Below are 7,723 nucleotides of genomic sequence, written 5' to 3'. Positions count from 1 at the left end.
GTAGTAATCTATCTAAGTTAGTATGCTGTTGCTAACCTTAACGGTGTTAGGAAGAAACAGATCTCGGTGTCTCTGGTTGATCAGTCTGATAACTATCCAAGCAGTATGCTGTTACTAACGTTAACAGTGTTATGGAAGAAACAGATCTTGTTCTGGTTGATCAGTCTGATAACCTATCCAAGCAGTATGCTGTTACTAACGTTAACAGTGTTAAGGATGAAACAGATCTTGTTCTGGTTTATCAGTCTGATAACCTATCCAAGCAGTATGCTGTTACTAACGTTAACAGTGTTATGGAAGAAACAGATCTTGTTCTGGTTGATCAGTCTGATAACCTATCCAAGCAGTATGCTGTTACTAACGTTAACAGTGTTAAGGATGAAACAGATCTTGTTCTGGTTTATCAGTCTGATAACCTATCCAAGCAGTATGCTGTTACTAACGTTAACAGTGTTAGGGAAGAAACAGATCTTGTTCTGGTTGATCAGTCTGATAATCTATCCAAGCAGAATGCCGTTGTTAGTGATAGGGTTAATACGACGTTAGATTGTATGTTCAAAAATATTGACTTTAACTAAAAAAAAATAATAATAATTATATTTTGTAGATCACTGGTTAGGCCGCATTTACAGTATTGTGTTCAGGCTTAGGCTGCTTGACTTAGGAAGGACTTTGAAATGTTGAAAAGGATTCTGAGGAGGGATACTAGGTTGATACCTGGAATGAAAAAGTTTTTATAGAAGAATACGTTGAAATCTCTGAACTTGTTTTCTCTTGAAAAAAGAAGAGTTAGAGGTGATTCGATTGAGGCGTTTAAGATTGTTAAAAGAATTGATAGTGTTGATGCATCATAGTTATCGTACTTAATGGTGAGAATGGTAGGACTAGGTAACAGAAATATAATTATTGGCAGGACAGGAAATCTGGATTTTAGTGTTGTTGTTTTTATATGTTAAGTTTATTGAATGGAAGAGCCTAGATGGACCAGTAGTTTCCGTGTTGTCCTTAAGTTTTATATTATATTATATATATAATATTATCATATTAGAAGAAAAATGAATTTCATAATTATTATTTTAGGTGGCGAATGTTCAATTTAAATGAGATAGTTGTTATTATTTTAGGTGGCGACTGTTCAATTTAAATGAGATAGTTGTTATTCTTTTAGGTGGCGAATGTTCAATTTAAATGAGATAGTTGTTATTATTTTAGGTGGCGAATGTTCAATTTAAATGAGATAGTTGCTCTCGGTCGTACCTTAGAATGATCTTAACATAATATAAATTAACGTCACATGAATTAATTCTTTCAAGAAGTACAGCATGTCGAAGAAAACGATTTTATAACCATAATAATGACGATATTTCTAGCATACGTCAGGCATAAAACAACTCTCTTGAATATCGAAATAAAAACGAGAAAACTAATAATGCTAGATAGTTTATTTCTAGAATTAGTTTTACTATTATATGAGATTGCTGTATTATTCCAAATTTTCAAAAGTAAACTAAGAACACTAAAGTAGCCTACAAATAGAATGCAATACTACAAGTAACATACATGTATATATATACTTTCAGTTAAACCACATATAAAATACGAATAATAGTAAGTCTATGCTGTGTATTTAACCTGGAAATTGTCATACTTTACAACCATTTCTGAAGCACAAATGAAAAACGTGCTGTATAAATCTACACGATGCAATTTATCTCTTTAAAACATTTCAAAGTACAATATTAAGTATGAACCTCTTGTTAGAAAATTATTTTTAACTCGAAAGTACAGTCTTAAATATAACCTTTAAGTGTGAAAATCAACGTAAGTTATAGAAATAAATAACCGTAATATCCAGTTAGACCTTCACTCATTTTATAAAACGTTTACTACCTTATTTTCTCAAGTTTTATCATTTTACGTTTATATAAGAAAACTGAAATTAAAGAGTGCTTAAAAAAACGTATAGAATGATTGGCTTCCATCATGTATTGAGAAGTATATTATTAATTTTGTTGGTTGCATACTAAGGAAATGAATAGTCCTAACTAGACGGTTAATAAGCTACTTAAATAAAATGAGAGTTAATTTCCGCTGTGAATCTGTATTCCTCTCACTCACAGCGCAGACTAGAGGAAAGTTTAATTTCAATGTCCTGCTGACACTAGAGGAGCCTGTCTATTGCTAACTACTACTATCAGTACTTGTGCTTTAAATATGCTCTAGCGTATATCAGTGGTTTGAATACATGACATCAAGTTAGATCAAGTTCTACATATGTGACGAACCAAGCTAAGGCAGACAGTGAATTATCCTCCTAATTTTGGTCTAAAAAAATGTATATCAAAAAATAAAGTTGTGTCTCGCAACAATAATCTTTTCTAAACCAATCTATGTTTTAAACTACCTCTAGTACATTTTTGTAAAATGTAAAAACATACTAAATTTGTTACGCTTACGTGACCACAGAAAATTAAGCCAGGACACATCCTAAGAAACATTCTATTTTCCTTTGAGTTATTGATTTCATTAACCAATCAATATGTCACAATGAATTTGAGGTTCGTGTTTTGATAATACATGTATATCATATGGTTGTTTTCAGTAGTTTCTTCAAAAACCTCTTTGCTTGAAACATGACTGTTATAAAATATATGTGTGTGAAACTTGTTTAAACACTTAAGATGGCTAAGATATTGACGATAACAAATAAAAGAGCTACGTTATAGTAAATGTTATATTTTGTGGTTATTATATATCAATTATTGTTTAGTTGGCTTCATTTTTGAACTTAAAATATCGTTCCATGCCTGATAACGGTATGGTAAATGGTTTAAAAGTATAATGATACCCACCCTTTATTTTAGCTATTATACCAGTTTGAACAACAATAACGACAATTAAAGATTAATTATCTCGAAGAAGCGGAAATTGACAATCTTTTTTTAAGGAAATTGGCTAAACCAATTCAAATACTGCTGACTGATGTCATAACTATATATTACACTTTTACATCACATGTTAAGAGAGAAAATATAAAAGCCTTTACGTAATTCAAGATTCTAGAATGTTCTATTATCTGTCGTCAAATAGACCTTTGGTGCCAAGATATGTCAGAATTCAAGAAATTTCAATGGGTTTTGCCGTAACCTTAGATTTTACACTCTCCCCAATGTATTTTATATTATATTAATGACGAATGTTTTATAATAGCCAAGTGAACAATTCCTAACATTTTTATTACCACTTAATTATAGTTACTATTTTATTACACTTAACCTGACTGCATCGTATTTGTCTAATATAAATCAATGCGTCATATTTTTATAATTAAGTTTATTTTTGCGTAACTTTACAGTTAACTTACCTGATTTTGTTTATTAAATATAAATAAGTGAGTTACATATTTATGATCACGTTTCTTTTAGCGTAACTTTACACCTAGTCTGACTGGATCCTGTTTCGCCAATATAAATCGATGGGAAATTTTGGAGCATTAATTCGTAAATCCCTCTTATTTAAGTTTAAGAAAATAAATGATCACAGATGAAACACAGGTCCTTGGTAAATGTTAGTAACTGTTTTAAGGTGTGCTTGTTTTTCACTAAAAAGGCGGCACTTGAATTATACGAAACATCTAAAGGATTCTTGGAAGAGTTAACTGTTTTATTTTCTTTAAGACGAAACATCTGTAGGATTATGGTTATATGTTAGTAACTGCTTTAGTGTTTCATTCAATTTAACGACAACGTGGATTAAAACGAAAAAAAAAGGTGCTCGATTTGTTCTGTCTCTCGTATCTATAAAGGGACCAATAAATATTTTATTGCGATCCAGTTTTGGTTTATTCTATTTAGTCTCTCTCTCTCTCTCTCTCTATATATATATATATATATATATAAAGCTAGCAGGATATTCATCCATTTTTCAAACTCTTTCTTCTTCAAACTTGAAATTTTGGTCATTGAGAACTCCATTGGCTCTATTTACCAGCTTTAATAACAAGCTTCATAGATATCTGGATGATGGTAATTACAAGCTAAATATTTTGAGGTGAGAGTAGGTTTATAGTATATCGTGTAGGCTTATTTACAGTACAGTATGATACTTCCTTTAGCGGTTTCATTGCGCCTACTCAAAACATTCTCTCCCCCTGTGAAAATACGTATCACACCACATCTGACATTTTGCAAAGCTGTTCCTTTCACTTTTAGCTATCAATGTGAATTCACAGAAGACAAAATACCGTTAATTGTATTATATATATTTATATAATATTTTAATAAGTTTTTGTCTTCTTTCGAAACAACTTAAGAATAATATCATCACAAGTGAACAAACGTCCGTAAGAGTTCGATAACTTGGGTGGCTGGTCTATACTTTAAAGTCTTGATTTCACTCTCTAGGTACCATTTCTAGTCTGACCGTTGACGATCTTGGTTTTCCAGTGGTTCCTGTCTTTTTTACGTTTCCAAATCTCAGTCACACTGACATCCATCCATTTGCTTATGCTACTGATGTAGTTTAACCTTGGTGATTCTCGACTTTTTTTACTCTCTGTTTTTCCAGTAATTACCATATTTCAAGTTCTTCCTTTCTCGCTATATGTCCTAAAAAACTCAGTTGTCTTTCTCTGATGCTTATGATCAGCTTCCTCTGTGTCTCACTGGTTATATGGTCTGTCCACGGAATGTGTAGCGTTCTTCTATAAAAGCAGATTTCTGTGGCTTCAAGCGCTTTTCCTTGCTAGGCGAGTTGATCCATCACTCACCGCTTAAATTGTAGGTATATATTTATCTTTTCAGCCCCACATCGTTCCAAATAGTTTGGAATTATACTTATCTCTTAGGAAGTTTATCGGTTGAGAGAGAGAGCAATTATAGCACTAATTACTAGGAGGACTGGGAAATGATCACTTCCAAAGAACTTTTCCTATATATTTAACGTTAATACCCTTCAGTCTCTCCCTTTCTTCCTTCTGCTTAAAACTTTTATGTTAGAAACACTTGTGTTAGATTGCAATTATCCACAAATAACTAAACTTTACCTGTATTACACGCATTTGTACTTACAGGAATACGTTGATAATGGGACATTTGCGCTTATCACAATTTAAGATAATTGTTTTTATTGAAATCAACTTCCTTGTATAATCATAGTTTTTACTTTATATTTGTGTGTATGGGTAGGTGAATTTATGCCAGTGTAGGCAGATATTTATCAATGTACTATTCTTCATAATTAAAGTGTGGTATGATTTTATGCATGTAACAGATCGGTACAGAAGAGTTTTGCATTAAGTTGCGTTTACTTCATAAAATATTACTATATTTCCACGTTTAGCTGTCGTATAATGAATATCAACTAATTTTGTTGCTATAAAATGGATAATGTTATATTATTGGGAAGTGTATGATATACTGTAAGTAAGTTAAGTTAAAGCGATGATTCTGCACAACAGCAATCTCTGGTGTTCTTATTCAGGACTGATTTATTTGGCTTTATATTGCTACTGCAAACAATTCACACCGAAGAATTTACCTCTATAAAATAAACTATTTCGAAATATTTTAATGTAAGCGGCGAACAGTGATAGTTTTCAAACTTTTAACATTTGGAAAATTTTAACCACATGCATTCAAGCGAATGGAAGCATTATGAAATGTAAGAATTCGTTTGTAATAGAAGGCTTTTTATCCTGTTGTGTTTAAGCCTACTTAAGAACAATGTATCATACAAGAGTGATAACTTAGCCTCAAAAGTACCTGCTTCTTTTCATCCCCAAACAGTTCTTAGTGTTAATGTGCTGACTAAACGACGGACGAGCTTAACGAAAGCTCTAAGTGGCACTAATTGCACCTAAATAAAAATGTTGTGATGTTACATTATAACGTGACTAAAATTATACAATATTGGTATATGTAAGAATGGGTATTGTTACTTCAATCAACAAGGATGTTGCGGAGATGCCAGTAAAAACAGGCAATATTGGTATATGTAAGAATGGGTATTGTTACTTCAATCAACAAGGATGTTGCGGAGATGCCAGTAAAAACAGGCAATATTGGTATATGTAAGAATGGGTATTGTTACTTCAATCAACAAGGATGTTGCGGAGATGCCAGTAAAAACAGGCAATATTGGTATATGTAAGAAGGGGTATTGTTACTTCAATCAACAAGGATGTTGCGAAGATGCCAGTAAAATCAGGCAATATTGGTATATGTAAGAAGGGGTATTGTTACTTCAATCAACAAGGATGTTGCGGAGATGCCAGTAAAAACAGGCAATATTGGTATATGTAAGAAGGGGTATTGTTACTTCAATCAACAAGGATGTTGCGGAGATGCCAGTAAAAACAGGCAATATTGGTATATGTAAGAATGGGTATTGTTACTTCAATCAACAAGGATGTTGCGGAGATGCCAGTAAAAACAGGCTTTATACACAAGCAATATGTTTAACAAAGCACGAGCTAACTTATATGGTTGCTGAAATTAGCTTATATTACCATTTAGCAAAAAGTACAAATTCATTTAACAGAAATTTCAGAGTTGTGGTTAACTCCTAATCAGCCAGAGTTGAGTGTGTCGGGTACCTACTATGCCATTGTGAATTACATTTCTATAGAACACCGTTAGAGTTGTGGTTAACTCTTAATCAGTCAGAGTTGATTGTGTTGGGTACCTAATATACCCTTGTGAATTACCTTTCTATAGAACACCGTGAGGGTTGTGGTTAACTCCTAATCAGCCAGAGTTGATTGTGTTGGGTACCTACTATGTCATTGTGAATTACCTTTCTGTAGAACACCGTGAGAGTTGTGGTTAACTCCTAATCAGCCAGAGTTGATTGTGTTGGGTACCTACTATGTCATTGTGAATTACCTTCCTATAAAACACCGTGTGAGTTGTAGATATTTTTTTTATCCGATAGAATGACTGGCACATGAATGGTATAGCATATTGCTAATTTTCTAATGAATGTAAGTATTTATTATTCTACCTTTTACTGCATTAAGTCAGATGTAAATTTAGTTTACATCCTTCTAATTGAAACTCATCAGCAATTAAAATGTTAATGTTAATTTAGATCCAAAATATCAAACAAAGTAAATTTTGTAAGAAGTGATTTGATGATTTTAAAAAAAGATACTTTCACAAACAAGGAATGCATTAGAGCTGTGACTAGATTTTCTATATATATCATCCTATTAAGATGCCATTATAATTATACAAACTATAATTTTGTAAACTAGAAAATGCCTAATACAACAACCTTTCTGAGAGAGTATTATCTATAATATGAAGTGTAATACTATTTGAACATTTAGTATAATTCCAGCAAAATTTGAATAACATGCCCAATGTTGAAATACTGTTAATGCTCTTTTTTTCGATGTGCTATGGATTATTCTTAAACATTTCGGGGTTTATGTTATAGTGTGTGATCACATATTTGAGCCTTAAAAAATACAGCTCGAAAAGCGTTATCGTAGTATTACTAAGTAAACGTTTGGCATTGTATCTTTCATACATAAGTGTATAGTGCAATTATCATAACAAAAACTACATATTACTGAAGTGTGAAAATAATCTTTTAGTAATCAACAGTTAAACTAAGTTAAATTATGCAATCAGAATATAAGGATATTTACTAAGCAATACACAATGTAAGTAACATTTCAACGATGGTAAATAATAAACCGGGCACGATGTAAGTAACA

This window comes from Limulus polyphemus, unplaced genomic scaffold (assembly GCF_000517525.1).
Source record: "Limulus polyphemus unplaced genomic scaffold, Limulus_polyphemus-2.1.2 Scaffold1261, whole genome shotgun sequence".
Classification (NCBI taxonomy): domain Eukaryota; kingdom Metazoa; phylum Arthropoda; class Merostomata; order Xiphosura; family Limulidae; genus Limulus; species Limulus polyphemus.
This window is presented reverse-complemented; position numbering follows the sequence as displayed.